Below are 22,149 nucleotides of genomic sequence, written 5' to 3'. Positions count from 1 at the left end.
CAGATGTAATGACTCATTTTTTTAATCTATTTTACTTTTAGGTTTCTAACAACTAACCAATGTGGTAAGTAAGATAATCTGTTTGTTGGTAACTTTGAAGCTTGTATTGGAAAGTTTATCACGATAAGAAGCAATCCCCAATTAACAATTAAACAGACATATACAATAGCGCTGCATTAAGCATTGACAAAGGTAATAGTAGCAAATTTTAACGTTGGAAATAAATTAATAAATGATGGCAACATATCAAATAGCATAGATATGAAAATGTACATTTACATCCATGGTCTGATAAAATCGCAAGTTATGCCAGCCGTTCAGTTTTTACCCTTAAACCTAACAATTATACTTTTCTGTTCAACCAACCATCAAAACAGCTAGTAAGGCTAGGAACTACCTGCCACATTACATTGGAACTAGAATCTTTTGGTATACATATGTGCTCCGATTTTTATTCTAATTTCTGTGTTTAATAGTGATCGGGCTTCGAATACAAAAATAAAATTTTGCTATAATTGACGAGAACTGTTTTTCAAAAGTATTTGAATTTTAGGTTTTTTTGGTCAAAAATGGGGTTAAATTACGTGGATCGCGTAAAAGAACGAATGGTCCAATTTTATCCAAGTTAAATATATTGTATAGGCATTCATGGTGGTTTTTGAGCTAAAACCAAAAAAATAAATTTAAGCAAATTAAAAATTTCTATTTTTTTTTTTTTTTGGGGGATTTTTCTATCCAAAAAGGATAATTTACAAAGAACGCCAAAAAATTATGTCACTCAATTTTGTTCTCAAACTATTTTTTGACTTGATATAGGGTATATTTAATATTGAATAAAAAAATAAAATTCTGCTATTTTTGATTATTATACCCTTCACCACTACTGTGGTACAGGGTATAATAAGTTTGTGTATTTGTATGTAACGCCCAGAAGGAGCCGTCATAGACCCATCTTTTAGTATACCGATCGTCTTAGAATTTAAATTTTGAGTCGATTTGTTGATGTATTTTTGTGTGCAAAGTCCAGCTCGCAGTTTTAGTCGGATCGTCTTCAAATTTGGCATAAGGTCTTTTTTTTCGTCTCAAAGACGATCACTATTGATTTTGATATGAACAAATCGGTCCAGATTTAGATAAAGCTGCCATATATATTTATAACTGATCTGGTTATAAAGGATGATTGATTGAAATCGGTTCAGATTTAGATATAGTTCCCATATATAGCTTTATAAATGTTATATTCTTTATAAAATGTTATATTCTTTACAAGCTAAACAAAATTTTGCTTTTTTTTAACTTAACAAAATTTTGTTTTTTTTTTTTTTGAATTTAAAGCTAACAACAGATATTAAACAAAATCAAGAAATTAAATGAAACTCAGAGATATAGGATGCTTGTGTCAAAATGTCACCCAGATGACCAAAAAGAAAAATATGTGAAAATTTTAAATACTTTACAAACTTCTCAAAAATAACGTTATATTTTCAATATTAGCAATGTTTTTTTTATGAGGTGAAAGCTAACAACATATATAAAACAAATTTATTTAACAAAACCAGTCAAAATGCTAAACAAATTGAAAAGTTGATAAATTTTTCCCAAAGTCGAGTGGACTAGCTTTAGAGACGTGGGGTCTCCAAATTCGGCTCACTACTTGATCTCTTGGTTCTAACCATACACGATTTCAAACAGTGATCTATAACCGTTCCCAAATGATGGGCATATTGCTATTTGTGTTATCTCACCCTTTTATGCAATCAGCAATTCTATCCCCTGATTAAAATAGTTTTCCTCAAGGTCTTCAAAATAGTGGTTTACAACTGTAATTGCAGCTTCATTTGAGGTAAAACGCTTGACAGCAAGGATTTTTTTTAGATTTGGGAACAAGTAAAAGTCACTGGGAGCTAAATCAGGAGAATAACTCGTAATTTAATTCGTTGATTTTAGCCATTGTTAAAACACTCTTGTGCGCTGGTGCGTTGTCTTGATGAAAAATTATTTTTTTGTGTTCTAAGCTCGAATTTGTACATTTAATTGATCCAAAAGGTTGCAATAGTACTCTGAATTTATTGTTTTACCCTTTTGCAGATAGTCAATCAATAAAATACCTTTGAAGTCCCAAAAAACCGTCGCCATAACCTTATTAGCCGATTGAATTATTTTTGCCTTCTTTGGGGCACTTCCTCCAGATTCAGTCCATTGTTTGGATTGTTTTTTTTGTCTCTAGAGTATAGTGGTGGATCCATGTCTCATCAACAGTTATGAAACGACGCTTAAAATCCATTTTATTTCGCTTAAAACGATCCAAACAAGCTTGAGAAATGTTCATTCTTATGCGTTTTTGATCGACTGTTAACAAATGCGGCACACATCTTGCAAAAAGCTTTTTCATCTGTAGGTCTTCATGCAAAATTAAATGGACTCGATCATTTGAGATGATATTAGCAATTTCACACACTTTTATTCGTCGATCATTTAATACCATATCATGCACTTTGGCTACAATTTCTGTTGTTGTTGCTGTTTTTGGACGTCCACTACGTGGTTCATCTTCAATGCTTGTACGACCACGTTTAAATTCAACAACCCAATTTTTTACTGTTGCATATGAAGGAGCACTTTCACCTAACACATTCACCATATCATTATGAATTTCTTGTCCCGATAAACCTTTTTTATGTAAATATTTAATGACAGCACGTATTTCTAATTTTTCCATTTTAAACAAATCGCGGATGCGTCTGTTTTGAACACCTGTTTCTATATGAAGGAGTTGCCAGATGGAAACAAAATTTAACATGTGTTCATAACAGAGATGGAAGTTTCCGAAACACTTAAACACAAAAAAAAACAAAACACTTTTCTGTTTATACCGAGCTTTTTTTGCTAGGCTAAGAAGTTTCCGAACTGCCGCACTATGGGGCCAATGGTCAGTTTTTGAGGCAATAAATCACAGGAAACAGCTAGACCTTTAAAATGTCGTACAGATGATTATAATGTATTCTTAAGATTTCAGTAAAAAAATTAAGACATTCGGGCAGTGCCACGCCCATTTCCAGTACGGGTATTAAAGTGCTTCTCCAGGTGGATACCCCTGGAAAATAATTCTTGAAATTTAGCGATAGCACTGCTCTGAAATGAAATCCTGTTTTAGACGAAATCAGCTGATCCTTATGTAAAAGGATCTCCTGAAACAGAATGACTGCCCATTTTGCCCCATCATGCCTAGTTTTCGAGATATCCCTGAAACAAATTTTTTCTGACATTTTTCATAAATAAAGAAGATAATGTAATGGGTTTATATCACATTTTAATGCATTCGATTTGGGCTGAAACACCGATGAGCTTAAATTTTTTATTGACAAAAACTGTTTTGGATTTCCACCACATATCGGACACGACTGAGTACTCTTTGTTTCCGTAAGTACGTTCAAAATTATTAATTTGTTTTTTCACTGTCGTCATAGAGTTTTCATAGACACGTCTGTTGAATTTCGCGGAAATCCAGTTGGTAACATTAATGGGTTTTCTATCATTTTCCAACTAAAAGTTAAATATATCCAAATTTTTAAGTTTTACGTTATCTGAAAATAGATTTTTATAAAATGGTGCAGATTGGAGCAGCTAATTTTTCCAAAAACTAATAGTACACATTATTACCTTTCTCCACACATAAATTTTTTCACGGATACGCTCGGATAAAGAAAGTTCTACTCCACAGAACATATGGACGGCAACAAAAACTACACAAAATAGACAGCACATGTGACACAAAAAACTATTCATCAAATCAATTTTTTTTTCTTAGTTTAATCACATGTTGCTTTACATACCTTTACAAGTGTATTCCATTTTACAAAATTTTTATAATTTTAAAATTTTTTGCTTGACGGCCAAAATGACTTTGTTGTTTGTTTATTGTTGAATATCAGAAAATGTAGCAAAACAAAATATGGCAACTTTGACTGCTCGGCGTGTCATCATGAGGTGTTACCTGATTTTAATATTTGATATTTGGGTGTTTCAATGTGTTTTATGTAAAATTCCGTTATTATTATTTTTAAATAGTTGACTTAAAAAATTGACTGTTTGCCTCAAAGACCTGTCATTGGCCCCACAGTGTGCCGTAGGTATTTTGAGAACATGAAATAAAACGGGCTACCACTTAAACCAAACCTACTGCACTAAAAATGCCTTTAGCGCCATACGAAGATCAAGATGGATGGATTTTTGGAAAGATTTATACATTTTAGGAAATTTGAAACTATTTGTTGAATTTAGTTAAATGAAGCCTACACATTTGTGTTTTTTTTTAACATTAAAATAAAGTAAACAACTAATTACACTAGTTTACAAAAAAAAGTCATTTCAATTGCTTACAACTTTGTCATTTTTCGGTCGTTTTTCTTCTAGTTGGTCTTGTTATTTACGTTAGAGTATCATCTATACGTCCATTGTAAAATACGATTTTTTTTGAAAATTTGGGTTTTTGTCGCATCGATATTTTTGAACCACTTAACTTATCACAGATCCAACTATAAACGATTATTCGTCATCTTAATACCTTTCATTTAAGTGCCAACAACGATATAATATTTAGTGAGATATAATTTGTTTAGTGAAAAAAATGCGGAAAACTACAAATAACGGGATATTTCAAAAAATTTTAAACATTTTTTTCGAATTCAGCAGATCAAAATACATAAGAAAAGTCGACTCTCATCAAGTGTACATTTTCAATGTAAACTACTGTTATTAAAGTGAAGGAAACTTTAACTAAACATAATGATTTCCATGAATATATGCAAAGTTACATGGGCTTCACTGCCACCTTTTTGAGTGGCAGTGGGGAATATTGAACTGCTCGGTCATAGTGCTGTTTAGCAAATACGACTAGATACCAAATGACGTTAAGGGAATCTGTATTTGTCGTATTAAATGCGCCTGAGATACACAAACAGGATATTTGCTGATACTCGTTGATTGCTGGAGTGCCAGTTGCCAGAGGATTTCGTGTCACGTGCACACCTCTACACTGCATCACCCAACTGGGGAAGAATATTAAATCAACTAAGCTAAATGAGGCATTTTTGTCATGTCAACTAGTTCGAGATGGTATTATTTGGGCTTTAACCATAGATACGAGTCAAGTGATGTTATCGTTGGCCAACATTTCTCTGGCCTAATGTACTTTTGGACAACAGAATTTTAAATATATTTTTATTTTATTCTGTACATTTTTAATTAAAATCTAATCTTATTTCTATAGCCGTTTGCACGCCAAAATTGTTCAATGAAATTATTTTTGCATCAAATAAAAGCCATACCAGATACCAACGAACAAAAACATATTCAAAAAATATTTTCCAATATCCCAAAGCACAAATAAAACCAAGCAAAAACATTGTAACCGAAAAAAAAAATCGGGGCAAAATAATAAAAACCACACCATGTACACAAATCCCAATGTAACCTCACCTCATTGCCCTATATCGAGCTGCCACACTGCCTGAAGCAATGGGATTCAAAGCCAAAACTATTCCAGTAATTTCAATTACATTAAATGGCATAAGAATGCATTTGATCAACTGCCAAATTGTTTAACAAAAAACCAAAGGCAAGCAACCGACTAAGCAGTAAAGAACAATTGAACGATTCCTGTGCTACACGCAGAAAAAAAGGTTGCTCGCAATTAATCAAATAGCAACTATGTTTACGAATTACGTTTTTTGCAAGAATTTTCACGGATGAATGAATAAAACAGAAAAATTAAATCAAAAAGAAAACTCTTTAGAAGATTGTGTTTTTGTTTTTTACAGTCATTTTCATGTAGCTCCGTCAAAGTTATATTCATTGTGGATTAATTTTCACTGAAAAATCTTTGGCAGTTATGTTCCTAACTGGCGGGTGAATATATAGGCTAGATGTCACAAATATCCATTGTGCAGTTTAAAAGTTGGCTAACCAAACCTTCGTCTACCATAACAGAGTTTCATGAAAATGGGATTTAGTTTTCTTAGCTAATAGTTGTAACAACTGTTTTGTACTAAAGCATAGGAAAAAAGTAATTTTGCATGTGTAATAAATAGTCACGTACAAAAATAAAACGTTTAAACAACGCATGTAGATTAGGATGTTCTATTGTCACAGTTGTTTGTATATCCTTGAAAAGAAAGAACTTGTTCGCCACAAAATTTTTATTTTTGTCGTAAATAAAAACCTTTTTAATCTAAAAACATATATACAGTATGTATCAACTTAGCATATATTCCAGGAAAGTGGAGGGAAACAAAAGTCGTTTTCATACCTAATGCTTAGTACTAAGTTCGTTTCTGCGAAAAACGAATATTTTCATCTATCTCCGTAAATAGAGTCTCAAACACTGGGATGTTACCTTATTTATGCGAAATAATATGCCTGCCTATTTTTTCGTGCGAAAAATCCAGGGTTATATAAATATGTGCTCAAAACAAAGATTTCGCATTTATTCCGCGCTAACGTTTTTTTTTTATATGGAGTATAACAGTTTTTCGTGCGAAAACGTAATCTTACACGCAAAAAAATAATTCTTTCCTCCCAAACGAAATTTTAGACAAACAAAGTTCGTTTCTCATTTGCTTTTTGCTGCAAGGAAGTGTATTTGGAAGAAAAGTATATACTTTTTGTGATAAACGTTTATTCTTTTCCAGGATTTCATAAAGAAAAACTCAAAAAAACATTGTTTTCTTGCTAATTGCATTTTCCTTCACATCTTTCTCACATCCACGAGGTTTTTTAGTTCTTAACACCTTTTCCTGTAATACCAACAATGTAGAAGAAATTATACGATTTTATAAATTTTTAAAATTTTTTTTACCTTTAAGCCAACACACTAACCACTGAGCTATGTACCTGTTATGGTCATCAATAGATAAATATCACTATGAGTTATATTTATATAGCATAGCTTGCGGCGCCCACGAACAGAATAAACAAAGTTTATTTAACAGAAACAAACATTTAGTTTGGCACCGTGGAGCAGTGGTTGCTACGTCCGACTTGCATGCCAAGGTTCGTGGGTTCGATCCCTGCTTCGACAAAAGTTTTTTTGTTTTGTTTTTACATATATTCCAGATATGTTCGAAAGATTTCGAAAAAATGGTCAACATTACATTGTAGTACACTGAAAAAACAGTGAACCCACCAGGAAGAAAACTTTCGGTTAATTTTAGAAAATTTTGAATATTTGTAGAAACTTTTAACTAAACAGTATTACAAACGTAGGTATCACGCCGAGTCATAAAAATAAGTAAATATTTTTCGACAAATTCAAGAAAATTTATTAGACATAACTAAGTTTTTTCACTTGTTAAAGAAAATTTTGTAGTTTGAAGGAAAAACTTGGAGTTCAAAATTGCAAGAATGTCTTTAGTGACATACGAAGTTCATGATGGACGCATTTTTGGTAAAATTTACAAATTTAAAGAAATTCTGAACTATTTTGTGGAAGACACGACTTTAGTTAATCTCTATGCTTCATTTGAGTATATTTTTTTCCTCGGTTTTAGTTAATTTAACTAGCGTACACAAAAAATTAGTAGAGTAAAGGAAACTTTCTACAAACATAATAATTCCATGAACTAAAATAAAGTTAAATTGGCTTTAGTGAAATAGAGAGTTCACTTTTTTTTTGAGTGTATATTAAATTTTGAACTATAAAATGTGTCTTATTAAAGACCTTAAGTTAGAAAAGAACAGTGTTTGATATAAACGAAATGGACTGTGTTGTTGTTTCAAAAATAACTTTTTTTATTGAAAAAATTAAAATTTTGTAACAAACGAATTTTTTTTGGTGATAAAAGTTTACAATTTTCGAAGCAATTCAAAAAACTTTAACAAAAGAAAAACGTTTTCGGTACACGTTTTCCAAACATTTTTTTCTTTGCGTGTAGTACTAGGCTTAAAGCGGGAAAAGACTCTCACTCGAGTGCGAAGGCTTTCCGACCAATCCGCTTATCTTCATCCATACTTAAGACTCTGTAAAAGATGATAGATGATATATATATTTATCTTAGAACTATCGTCGATTGAAGCTTGCTCTCGTAACGACAGCATGCATACTCGAAGGGCAGATCTGCCCTTCGAGTATGCATGCTGCTCTATATTAAATGGACTGACAACTATGTATGTTGATCCATGTATACTTAGACTGTTAGACGAACTTCTAATAAAGAGACGTATTTCAGCCACACTAGGACAAGCAAACATACAAAGGTATGTGAACAGTGGCACTACCCAAGGAGGAGTTCTATCACCTCTTCTTTGGAATGTTGCCATAAATAACCTTCTGGTTTCCCTAGAAAAAGAAAGAATAAAAGGGGTGGCATACGCAGATGATGTGGCTCTAGCAGTCAGGGGAAAATTCCCATCCACAATCAGAGATATTATAATGAGAGCCCTCCGGATGACTTAGAAATGGGGGAAAGAGAATGGTCTTGGGGTAAATCCTGCAAAAACAGAACTAGTCATGTACTGCAAAGATTGCAAAACTCCCACGGTTAAGCCCATATCCTTAGGGGGTATTGAAATTCCCTTTGGTGAGCGAAAGAGCGAGGAAAGCCACGGTAGATTTGTACTCGTACAAAAAGGCAATAGGAAAAAAGTGGGAACTAAAACCGAAAAAAACCGGCAGTGGTTAGACGTATAATGCTATGTGATGTTGTAGTCTGATGGCCGGCACTTCAGCAGCCGACAAGTTTAGATAAAGTTCAGCGCCCCATATAGACCGATCTCCCGATTTTACTTCTTGGGCTTCTAGAAACTGTATTTTCTATCCGATTTGGCTGAAAATTGAAATATAAAGGTATATTATGACCAAAAATAGGTGTGCTAAAAATGGTGTGTATCGGTCCATATTTTGGTATAGCCCCCTATAGACCGATCTCCCATTTTTACTTCTTAAGCTTCTAGGAACCATAGTTTCCATCCGCAAATAAGAGTGCCAAAAATGGTGTCTATCGGTCCATGTTTTTATATAGCTCCCATATAGACCGATATCCCGATTTTACTTCTTGGACTTCTAGAAACCGTATTTTCTATCCGATTTGCCTTAAACTTCAAATACAGATATATTTTTCCATCGAATCCTAAAGTTAACGATAACCATTCAAAAGCACATTATATTTAAATTCTAAACAATAATTTTACAACCAACACATAAATTTATTTAGGTGTGAACAATTGTTTGCTTTCTTTAATAATTTATTTTAAAGAAAATAAACTTTTTCAATTGTTGCTTTGGATCATTCCCCACCAAGTTATAACACAATTTGCGGAAAAAAGTTATAATGTTATTCTGGTTTTACCGATTCGAGTTTTGCCGCTAAAATGAGAAATAATTTTAGTGGCAAAACTCAAACTCAATGTCCGCTTTTATTTTCGAAAGTATCCGTCAACTCCTCTTGGACTACTTATTAATAAAGAGGAACTAAACTTTGTTTTTATAGATCTTACTGTTTAATTTTTCACTGTTTCCCAATGTTTTCATTTTACTGTCACAACTCTAAAAAAAGTACACTGAAAGAAATATTGTCGTGAGGCCAAAGATTTCATGTCCTTAAAATAAGATTGCAAATTTTGCTTAGCTTAGAAGACGCATTTCTCTAATATAAAGTTTTTTCCATGTTCAAAAGTCGATAAACTTTTCAATGAAGTTGTGTTGTCCTTATAACTAAGTGATTTGACTTGAAAATGAGTATCATAACATGAAAGAAAAAAATTTTGGACTAAGGTCAACTTGACTTTAATAATTCAGAAAAATTCTTTAAAATTAATGAAATTGTCTTGTGCTTTGTAGTCAAGATGCAAAATGCATTTTTGTATTTTGACTACAAAGCAAAAATCGTTAAAAAAATAGAACATGTTTTTCAACACTTTATTTTAAAGACGTTTTCTATTTGAAAGTAGAGACACAATCTTTGGAATCGGGCATGCTTTTTTCAGTGTATAGTGCCCTTTCGTTAGTTTTTATGAAGATCCCATTAATTACCTTTGTTTGAATATTTTGACTTACTCGTCCTACGTTCCGATTTGTTTTGACGAAACAAAAAAAATTGTGCCCGTAATGCGAAAATGGTTTATCATTTATCATGCTCTTTTTTTCAAATTTCTTTTCTCTTGATTCCGAATGAATTTTCTCTTCGAATACTCATTTTAATATTTTTACTTAAGCATATAAATAGGCGAAATTAAGAAGACCTATATGGTCGGAATACGATATTTCGATTAGAAGTGTGCACGAGAGTAATATTTTACTCACGCACATTCACGACGGAAAAATCTTACGCACTCACACACGATATTCTTTGGTAGAACTCACGCACACTCACGAAAAGAAAATTTGTACTCACGCACGATGTCGTGACTCACGAAAAATACCGTGACTCACGAAAAATATCGTGACTCTCGAAAAATGTCGTGGCTCACGATTACTTTTATTAGCCATAACCTTAGGGACGTGTTTATGATTAACCCTTCGTTGCATGATTTAATTTGAGCAAGGATACAAATTTTTTGGTATGTTAGAATTGTTGTATATGGAGTTATAATACCGTAAACCAATTTTCGTTCGATTCTGATCACTGGAGCAAAAGTTACGTAACATTGCATATATGCAAATTCATGCAGATAATCAATTTCTTTAGTCCATGTTGTTATCTCTATATATCGCAGGTAGAGGAGAAAAGTGACCAGATCAAAGTGTTTTAAGTGAAAATTTTATTGCTGGATGGGGAAAATGGAACATTTTAACAAAAAAAAAAAATGTTTTCTCGCCAAACATAAAATGTTTGCCAAAATCAGACAGCATGGTTGCGTCAAACATTTTACATGTTCCCCATCGAAAACTAACATCTTACTTCTGAAACATGTTTGAGGCGATCATATTCCTTCTCCAGGTGCATTATTAAAAGTCAAACTCTTGGGATTCTAAATAATTTCTGCCTTTTTTGATGCACAGAGTTCCCCAGTTTTGCATTTAACACAAAGGGAAGTGAACTTGGAGAACGCAATCCCATAGATGCGAGACCGTTTGCCGGGCTTCGCCAAACTGTTCCACGTGGAACAGTGCAATGGTCGGAGGGGCGACGAAACTTCTAGGGGGTGACCCGAAACTTCTCGGGGCCGACTATATCACCATTACAGAATTAGTAATCATAAGCATTTGTGGGGTAACATATACACAGTCTTACACAAGTTTACATACGGTTTAAGAAATTGTATTTTCTTTAATTATTAAAATATAATAAGATATGCATATATATGCTTTAGATTTTGTAAATTAATTTGAAAAACAAAGTATTTGTCCATTTTCAAGAAGATGTTTTTAGTCTGGATTATAAACAACAACAAGAAACATGTTTAGTTATAAGGTAAAAACCTCAAGGGTATGTAAACTTATGTGAGACTGTGTAGGTCTGGGAGATAAACCGCAGTTGCATATTTAAGAAAATTAAGGGGTACATGTCTATGGGTGCTATGGGTGTCAATCTGACTATGGCTCATAGTCAATATTGCCAGGGAAAATGTTCGGTTTACCCTACACCCAGAAAAAAGTGACCCCTTCTTTAAGTTAAAATGAACTCATTGTGAAGAAAGTTGAACTTCGTATAGCGCCAATGACATTTTTATTTGTTTGAACGATGTGATTTTCGTAGAAATTAGGAATAATGCATTCCATATATTAGTTAACATTTTCCTATATTTATATACCACTATACTACAGAATGAAAAAATTTAACTAATTTGAATTCATATATGGAATGATTTTATTGAAATTTTTTCATTCATTTCGACAAATCTTACACATTTGTGGTAAAACTTTTACTTCATAATTAGAACTGCTTACCTTAGTTTTTAAATACAATTTTATTTATTTCTATAAGCAATTTTATCTTCAATAAAAGACATGTTTTATTAATATATTGAATATATTTATTAAGAATCAACAGCATCGAATCTCTTTGAAATATTAGTTTATTAATCCACTATTTCCAATTTCCGTGTGATATTATCAACTGTAAAACGCACTTTTTCTTCTTCTTGTACTTTTCACTTTTAATAAGTTGCTGCCTAACGATTTTGTTCTCCTTTTACAATTTCAATACCTACAAATATAAAAAATCATAAAACATTTTTGTTGCAAAAGGTTAGCGTCACTGAATATTACCTGATAATTGAAGATTCCAAAATGAAGACAAATGAAAGGGTTGTTATTCTGCTGGTGTTTTCTTTCTTTATACACTATCACGAACATTGATAGATTTAAAAAAAAAAACGAAAATTTTTCTCACTAATTTAAAATAACAAATATTTTATATATTTTATTTGTTATTTATTATATTATTTAACCATATTATTTTTTAACAATCTCTCCGTATACCAAAACAACGCGATTCCAACTAAAAAAACAACCGACGCGCAAATATATCGATTACACCCACGCGCAAACACATCGATTACGATGACAGGTATCGATTACAGGTAGACAATAGAAATTTAGGAAAATTTCCTATATTCTAACAAGTGTGTTTCCTTAAGTTTTGAAAGGATTGCATACTTCTTAGTACGAATGAACTAAAATATTTTTCTATGCCAAGTGTTGTTCGTATGTATGAAAAACTTTCTATTATAAAGGAAGTCGCAATTATCATTTTATAAGAAATTTTACTAATTTTGAGGAAACTTGGTTTTAGTTCGGTTTTTGTTTATTTTTACGAATGCTTTGTTATCGGTGAATAAAATTTTCTTTTTCAGTAGTAAATTCTTATACCCAGCGAAGAAAATAGTATGAATAAAATTCCATGCCTTATTCTAGTTTATGAACTATTCCTAACTGCTTACAGTTTAGGATTTTTTTACTGAAACGAGTAAATTTTATTATTTTTCACAAAAATTTACCTTAATGGAAATAAAATGGATAAACTATATTGATGAAAATTTTTTCCTTTAGTTTCGAAGGCACTTTTTCTGGGTGTACAAGGACAAAAAAAAGTTCCCTACTTTTCCATACATTCCCAAACAATTTTCGTTAAATTTAAAAAAATTTACAAAACAAAAATGGTTCTAAGTACTTTATTATCTTAAAACATTAATATGCAACGTACATAACTTAGAATATAAATTTGTATTACCACCACGGTTGTCACAGTTGGTAGAATTTTACCCAAATTAGTAATCTTTTTTGTTATATCTCTATAAAAATAAAATTGTGGAAAATATTTCCATAAACAAATTTTTGTGATTAATTTTTCTATAGAAATAAAATTTTGACAATAAATTCTATAGAAATAGAATTTTGAGAAAAAATTCCACAGAAATAAAATTTTGAGAAAATTTTTTATAGAAATAATATTTTGAAAAAATTTCTATAGAAATACAATTTTGACAAAATGTTCTATAGAAATAAAATGTTGACAAAATTTTCTACAGGAATAAAGTTACCACACATTGTTAAAGATCAAGCCTTGCCGGCTTCTAATTTCCTCCTCTAGAGCCACCAAAATGTAAAAATTATTACAAATTGTGTTGAGTGAAAATGTCCTACATTGTGGCTCTACGTCCCTACAAGACGCTAAATATTAGAAAAACCCTACATATAGGGAATTTCCCCTACTTCTAGCAACACTGGCTGTGTTGATATTGCACCTACGGAGTTAGTATTCCACTAATATTGAGCCCATTACTAAAAAAGAGAAAATCGTTAAATTAGTGTGGGTAATAAATACAAATTTTTAAAATTCGAGCAATATTCTTATGTAAGAGCTACAAGTACGTATAAGTACGATCGGCTAGTATATCAAAATTTGAAATTTGAGTAACATTGGTTAATAAATAAGATTACTATGGCCAAATTTGAGAAAATCGAGCGATGCATATATATGGAAGCTATATCTAATACTGAACCAATTTGCATAACATTTTGCGGGTTTGATTAATACAACAAAAGGTTACCTTGTGCAAGATTTGAGTAAGATCAGTTACGAAATGAGGCCTGTATGGTCAAACATAAGGTTATAAGGGCGAATTTTTCAAAATCGGGCGATACATATATGGGAGCTATATCTAATTTGAACCGATTTCGATGAAATTTTGCACATACAGTTAGTACTATAGAGGACTGGATCTAGCCAACTTTTAGTAAGATCGGTTAATAAATAAGGGTTCTATGGCCAAATTTGGGAAAATCGAGCTATACATATATATATATGGGAGCTATATCTAAATCTGAACCGATTTCGACGACTTTTTGCACATATAGTTAGTGCTATAGAAGACTACATTTAGCCAAATTTGGGTAAGATCGGTTGATAAATAAGGGTTTTATGGCCAAATTTAGAAAAATCGGGCGGTACATATATATGGGAGCTATAGCTAAATCTGAACCGATTTCGATGATTTTTTGCACATATAGTTAGTGCTATAGAAGATTATATTTAGCCAACTTTGAGTAAGATCGGTTGATAAATAAAGGTTTTGTGGCCAAATTTGGGAAAATCGGGCGATACATATATATGAGAGCTATATCTAAATCTGAACCGATTTGGATAAAATTTTGCAGACTTGAAGGGCGATGGAAAAGATTACCTTTTGGCAAATTTGGTGACGATCCGTTTAAAAAAACGCGCAAAGTGACCCCATTTGTCGAAATCGGGCGATACATATATATGGGAGCTATATCTAAATTTGATCCGATTTCTTCCAAATTCAATAGCGTTCGTCCTTGTGCCCAAAAAACTCCCTGTACCAAATTTCATCAAAATCGGTTAATAATTGCGACCGGAATCCTGTGAACAACAAATACATGGACAGACGGACGGACACCAAGCGCTAGATCGACTCAGGAGGTGATTCTGAGTCGATCGGTATATATTTTATGGGGTCTAAAATCAATATTTCTGGTAGGCACATTTTTTGGCCGATCAAACTTATTATACCCTGACCACTATGTGCTTTAGGGTATAAAAAGAAACAGAAACGTCATAGCAATCATTACCGGATACCTAGAGTTGGAGGCACATCTGTGACGAGTAAGAGCAGCGGATAATTGTGTATGCAGTCGTATTTTGACGAAAAAGAGACTTTGGAACTCTGTTTATGTTAACTGCTACGCTTTTACAAGATAAAGAAACCGCCATATCTTATATGAATCGGTATGATGGAACAAAGAAGTTGGAGCGTACCACAAGCTGAAAACTGGTTTTGGTATATCCCAGCTTATATGATACACGGAAACCTGGACCCTCGTTTTTACTTTGGGTAGGTATAATGGCGAACCAAAACTTCATTTTCACTTAGACTTTTCAGTTAATTATGATACCACAATATTGATCTTCTGTTTATCACTGAGTGCAGTTCGATTCAATTAAAAATTGCTAACCCATTTAACCTATCTATCACGATGATATATGTGTAACAATTACAACCCAGCAGCTTGTATGTTATACGATTCTCCAACGATGTAGGCCAAGGATCAACTCGAATCTTCTTCTACGACCTCGATTTATATCAAAATCGTCAAAATACACGGCTTAATATTCATATTCGTCGCTAAGTGTCCTAGTAGTAACAAAAATTGATTGAATGCATGATATTGCATATATGCAATGACATTTCGTATCGGCTCAAACGCATGAAATTGCAGATATGATATCATTCATTGTAGAGCACTTGTAAATATAATTTGTATTATAAAACTATATACGTAGCATTTAGAATAGAGTAAACTTTTCATTTTATATTTACATTTAAAAAAAAATTAAAAAAGTTTCATAATATTAAAACAAATAAGTTAAATTTTTCGAGGTACTCAAAATGCTTATTTTCGCTTTATTTAAATGAAATTGTGACGATACTGGACAAAATCCTTATCAAATGTAATCTACGGCTTCCAAAATGTGAATAACAAAAAAAATTAAGGTAAAATATGTTAGGCAAGAAACTAACATTGCATATATGCAATGACATGCAACGAAGGGTTAAAATCGAGAGCGTTATTAAACTCTTAACATCCTAGGTGTCTCTAAAATTGTAAATGAATTCATCTCGTAACCGTTTTATGTCCGTTGGCGGGATTTTTTCGTGAGCGTATTTTCCCGAAATTCGTTACTCATGCACACTCACGGAGAAATTATTTTCGTGACTCACGCACACTCACGCCGTTGCCATCACAACTCACGCGTGAGTCACGAAATTTTTCGTGATTCAGGAAACGTGCACACCTCTAATTTCGATCTGTTACAAACGGCATGACAAAATTAATATACCCCCAAACTATGGTGCTGGATATAAAAGGAAGACATAACTCCACTGGCTGGAAGCTATCATCCACATTATCCACCCAAAATTAAAATTTATCCTTATGCTTTAAGAAATTTTGAATACTAAATGAATTTGCCCCAAGTTATTTATTCTCCTCAATTCTCAAATTAAGAAAATGATAATGGATAGGATGCCTTCTGAATGGGATGAAAAGACTTGAAATTAACATAAAAATACTGACATTCTATTGTGCCCTTTCTAACTGGTAGGATTTTCTGTAACTCATTTTTACTTTACATATTGTTAAATTTCTTGTTCTATGCAAACAGCAATCAAACATTTCGGATTTGTAGTGATGAACGTAGTGGTCATATGTATGTGTGTGTGTGTGCTCCATATACAAACGAGCTACCCAGTAGGAAATTTGTCTACAATGGATTTGTCTTCAAAGATGTCTTGAAGAAAATATTGCACATAATATGCCTTCTGTAGACAATTTTATCGACATGGTCTTAATGTCTGCAATACATTTGTTTGTCGACATTATAATCGACGTACTGTGCAAATGTCTTTACCGACATGTTCACTGCCATTGTCTTGCGTAGTGTCCTACACAACAAAATTTAAGTAAAGAGAAAAAACATATGCTTGTCGACTAGATAATCGTACTAGTACTGTGAAGATGTCATCATCGATATGTTCACTACCAGCGTCCTGCGTATTGTCGTGAATAACATTGTTTCCTCTTTTAATGAAAGTTAACGGATGAAAAAAAAAACAAAACAAAAATACTGCACTGCTTGATCATTGAAACTGTAAGACTCAAATATTGTGAACGGATTATAAGGTAAGTTTTCTGTAACTCTACATTATGTGGTTGTAATGAAATTTGTATGGTTGTAATGAAAATATTTATATTGATTTCTTGTAAAACAAAAACAATATACATAAAAAGTAAAAACTATATTCATTAACCTTAAAATAATTATTTTTGTGTAAATAAGTCAACTATATCATCAAAAAAATATAGCGGGAAAAAGTGCCTTATGTAGTCGTCAAGGACGAAATGCTAGAAATTGTCGTTAATATTGACATCGACGAGAACAAAGAAGATTCTGTCTCCTACTAAGTTATCAAGGAAAATATTTATGACTGTGTCGTCGACGAAACCATGATAGACTGCGTCTTCCGGCTTATCATTAACGACAAAGTAGACGAAACTTTAAGCGATGTTGTCGTCGTTGACATGATCGTTCACATTGTCGCTTAGAATTTCGTGCTGGAATTTTGCGACATTTTTGTGAAAATGTCGTTAACGATTTGTGTGAAGTGTCTACAGTATGTCTTCAAGGATTTTAAACGGACGTGTACGATTCGTTGAGGATGTCTTGTCTTGTCTTGTAGACAAACACCACTGGGTACATTCCCATCTCCCATCCAGTTCATCTGCACACATACACTCAAGAGAGCTGTTTGCTGGAAGGGAAATAACAACAAATTGTAATTGTTAAACTGAAGTCTAGTGCATATAACTTTTTATTTGCATTCCGCATGAAATGCATGCCAACCATAAAAGGTTCATAACTTAAAGTTGATATACTTGTCATTCAAATTCAAATTTTTTGCAAGGATATTATACATATGTAGATATATCTCCGTTGTACAGAAATTTTCCAAATTCCTTCAATGCCAAAAGCGGCTAAAAAAGTATGTGCTCCGATTTTTATTCTAATTTCTGTTTTTAATAATTTATGACATCGAACTTTAAATACAAAAATAAAATTTTACTATAATTGAGTAGAATTATTTTTAAACAAGTAAAGTAGAAAGTCGGGCGGGACCGACTATATCATACCCTAAACCACCCCTACTGAATTATTAAGCATTGTTTGTGGGGTATCAATGGTATAGGTTTGTGGAGATAGGCCGCTTTTCCATATTAAGGAATATTAATGAAAATGGTTATGAGACATTTATCACAATCTGAACAGAAATGCCTGATATTAGGAGCTATAGAGTTAGTATGCCACTAATTTTTAGTCCATTATTAAAAAAGAGGAATTCGCTCAATTAGTGTGGGAAATAAATCCAAATTTGTGAAAGTTGGGAAATATATTTATGTAAGAGCCACATGTAAGTCTAACCAGGGATCCGGAGCGATCCATTTTTTCGCTCCGCTCCCTCTCCGAAGAAAAAAAAACCGCTCCGAGAAAAAAATGCTCTGCTCCTTCTTCGAGGAAATTATAGTACACATATTGCATTATTTTAGGGCAAATGTTCATATTAAACAAGTAAGGAAAGTCTAAAGTCGGGCGGGGCCGACTATATTATACCCTGCACCACTTTGTAGATCTAAATTTTCGATACCATATCACATCCGTCAAATGTGTTGGGTGCTATATATAAAAGTTTGTCCCAAATACATACATTTAAATATCACTCGATTTGGACAGCATTTGATAGACTTTTACAAAATCTATAGACTCAAAATTTAAGTCGGCTAATGCACAATTTTAGTAAAAAAATATGGGAAACATTTAAATCTGAAGCAATTTTAAGGAAACTTCGCAAAAGTTTATTTATGATTTATCGCTCGACATATATGCATTAGAAGTTTAGGAAAATTAGAGTCATTTTTACAACTTTTCGACTAAGCAGTGGCGATTTAACAAGGAAAATGTTGGTATTTTGACCATTTTGGTCGAAATCAGAAAAACATATATATGGGAGCTATATCTAAATCTGAACCGATTTCAACCAAATTTGGCACGCATAGCCACAATGCTAAATCTACTCCCTGTGCAAAATTTCAACCAAATTGGGCCAAAACTCTGGCTTTTAGGACCATATTAGTCCATATCGGGCGAAAGATATATATGGGAGCTATATCTAAATCTGAACCGATTTCAATCACATTTTGCACACTTGACTATAGTACTAATTGTGCAAAATTTAAACCAAATTCGGCCAAAAATCTGGCTTCTGGGGCCATATAAGTCCATATCGGGCGAAAGATATATATGGGAGCTATATCTAAATCTGAACCGATTTGACTATACGACTACTTAGCCGTTTGTACAAAATTTCAAGCAAATGTTCCACAGTGTGGCGCAGGGTATAAAAATTGCAAGTTGCACACTTGCAATTTATTCTTAATCTTCGGAACTGTCAAACATAGTTTAACACCCATGGCTCATCTATGTATTATAATGTCTATGGCGTGCTCTTATTTTTCTCGTTTATTCCTAATCTTCGGAACTGTCAAATATAGTTTGACACCCATGGCTCATCTATGTATTATAATGTCTATGTTGGAAACCGCTCCGCTCCGGGTTCTAAAAATGTCGCTCCCGCTCCGGAAAAAATGGGTTAGCTCCGCTCCACGCTCCGGATCCCTGAGTCTAACTACGATCGGCTAATACTTCAAAATTTGAGTAACATTCCTCAACCCTCTAATGCCCAAGCCCGCCTTTAGGCGGGCTTCATTTAATAAGAAAGCTTTTAGTAAAACGCACCTTAAGACAACAAAAATGGGCAAAATGAAAAGAAAACTTATTTTAAACTATTCAAGAGGCTTTGCAGCATATGCTGAATTTTACCGTATAATTTTTTCTTGCTTAGATCTCTTGCTTTTGTGTAGTTAACATTGAAATTTTAATCAGCTGGCAAAAAAATTGGGGCATTAGAGGGTTAATAGATAAGAGTATTATACGAGTATTTGGGAAAATCGAGCGATGCATACACTCAAAAAAAAGTGAACTCTCTATTTCACTAAAGCCAATTCAACTTTATTTTAGTTCATGGAATTATTATGTTTGATGAAAGTTTCCTTAACTCTAATAATTGTTTGCGTACGTTAGTTAAATTAACTAAAATCGAGGAAAAAAATATACACAAACGAAGCATAAAGATTAACTAAATTCGTGTCTTCCACAAAATAGTTCAGTATTTCTTTAAATTTGTAAATTTTACTACAAATGCGTTCATCATGAACTTCGTATGTCACTAAAGAAATTATTGCAATTTTGAACTCCATTTTTTCCTTCAAACACATATTTTTCAGGTTTCGTTGATGCCACAGATGGTTACTTTGTGCTAAATTTGAGTAAGATCGGTTATTAAATAAAGCTATTATGACCACATTTTGGAAAATCGGGCGATACATATATATGGGAGCTATATCTAAGTCCGAACCGATGTCCATGATTTTTTGTACATATATTAAGTACTAATGAACATTGTTATCAATTTTAAGCTTTTTTTTGACCGAAAATAGAGTTAACTTACGTGGATAGATTGTGTACACAACACGCAAAAAAATAATTCTTTCCTCCCAAACGAAATTTTAGACAAACAAAGATCGTTTCTCATTTGTTTTTCGCTGTAAGGAAGTTTATTTGAAAAAAAGTATATACTTTTTTCTTGCCTAGGATGTAAAAACAATTTCATAAAGACTAACTAAAAAAAAACAATCTTTTCTGGCTAATTGAATTTCCCTCACACCTTTCTCACTTCGACGAGGGTTTTTAGTTCGTAGCTCCTTTTTCTGTAATACAAACAATGTAGAAAACATTTTTTAATTTTATATATTTTTTTTAAACTTTACCTTTCGCCTGGACGGAGAATCGAACCGCGGACCATTGTACTGGACGTCTAAGCATAAATGTATTTTTTTCCGAGCAATAAATTTTTATCATAATTTAAATATAAAAATATTTAGTACAAAATATATTTGCTTTGTTTATGTAAATAGGAATTAAATCTTGGTGATGTTTACTTTGAGACTTTTGGCAATTTAAGGAATCTTGTTGGTACTTAAGGGGTTAATCATGCATTTTGGTTCTTCACCTGCATTAGAAATTTATTGTGGTATCACAATGGACTGAATAGTCTAAGTGAGCCTGATACATCGGGCTGCCCCCCAACCTAACCTAACCTAGTCTTTATTATTTTTGTTTTGATCAAAGCCTATGATGATTGTTTTCTCTAGCATGCATTTTGTTTCATTCATGCTTTGCATATTCTTTCTACTCTGCATAAAAGAGATCGTCCATCCGCCTTTACTACTGATCATTGTCCATTCAATTTTCTATGTTTACTGTTTCTACATTTAGTTTGAACGGTGACATATATCGGACATATATATGGTCGATCGAAAACCCCCAAACTTTTTATTCGGATTTTCTATAATTTCAAACTATGATAACTCTCAAATTTTGGTCTGAATTTTATTCAAATATTTGGAAATCTAGTGTTAATAAAATATTTTTCTCTTCCAAATTACTACGTCTGAATGTGAAGTGTTCAAGATACAGGGTGATACGATAGATGGTCGAAACTGGCAACGTCATTTTATAGATATCGATACGGCCTAATAGTTTCGACGTTCTCCTTTTCTTTATCGATTTTTAAACGGTTTAATAGATCGGTCGAAATCTAAGAAAAAAATTTCTTCTTCCTGTACACACCAACGCGAACAAGTTGTCTTTTCTCTGACAAAGAAAAGTAATCTAAAAATTATTCCACACGTCCAGATTGGAAATATAGTTAAAGTGCTAACTTTTAATAATAGAAAACACCATCATACTATCGAAATATTATTTTAAAGGTAAATCATGGATATTACTTAAAATTTTGAATGATACATAGAAATTCATATTTTATAGAATTTGTTGGCGTATGATCCGACATCTCGTGCTAATCAAAGGGGCATAATTAACCTCCGAAGAAATTGTGGATTCTCTTCAAGAATGTTCATTTTACATCAATCATCATTCTTCGGGCTCCCTAGTTCCAAGTTTTTTTTTTTTTTTTTTTTTTTTTGTGGACAAATGTGTTTGTCAAACTTCAACG

At 32.6% G+C, this 22,149-nt stretch overlaps 1 protein-coding gene across 2 annotated transcripts in view; it reads left to right on the top strand.

Annotated features, from left to right (window-relative positions):
- Positions 1–22,149, top strand: part of LOC142239061 (uncharacterized) — a 327,842-nt gene that overhangs the window by 130,193 nt on the left and 175,500 nt on the right. For both annotated transcript variants that reach the window (XM_075310826.1, XM_075310827.1), the window contains exon 3: positions 42–64. The gene's annotated coding sequence lies outside the window, so the exon portion shown is untranslated. The remainder of the gene's footprint in view (positions 1–41; positions 65–22,149) is intronic.

The sequence above is a fragment of the Haematobia irritans genome, chromosome 5 (assembly GCF_050003625.1).
Source record: "Haematobia irritans isolate KBUSLIRL chromosome 5, ASM5000362v1, whole genome shotgun sequence".
Lineage (NCBI taxonomy): Eukaryota > Metazoa > Arthropoda > Insecta > Diptera > Muscidae > Haematobia > Haematobia irritans.
This window is presented reverse-complemented; position numbering and strand designations above follow the sequence as displayed.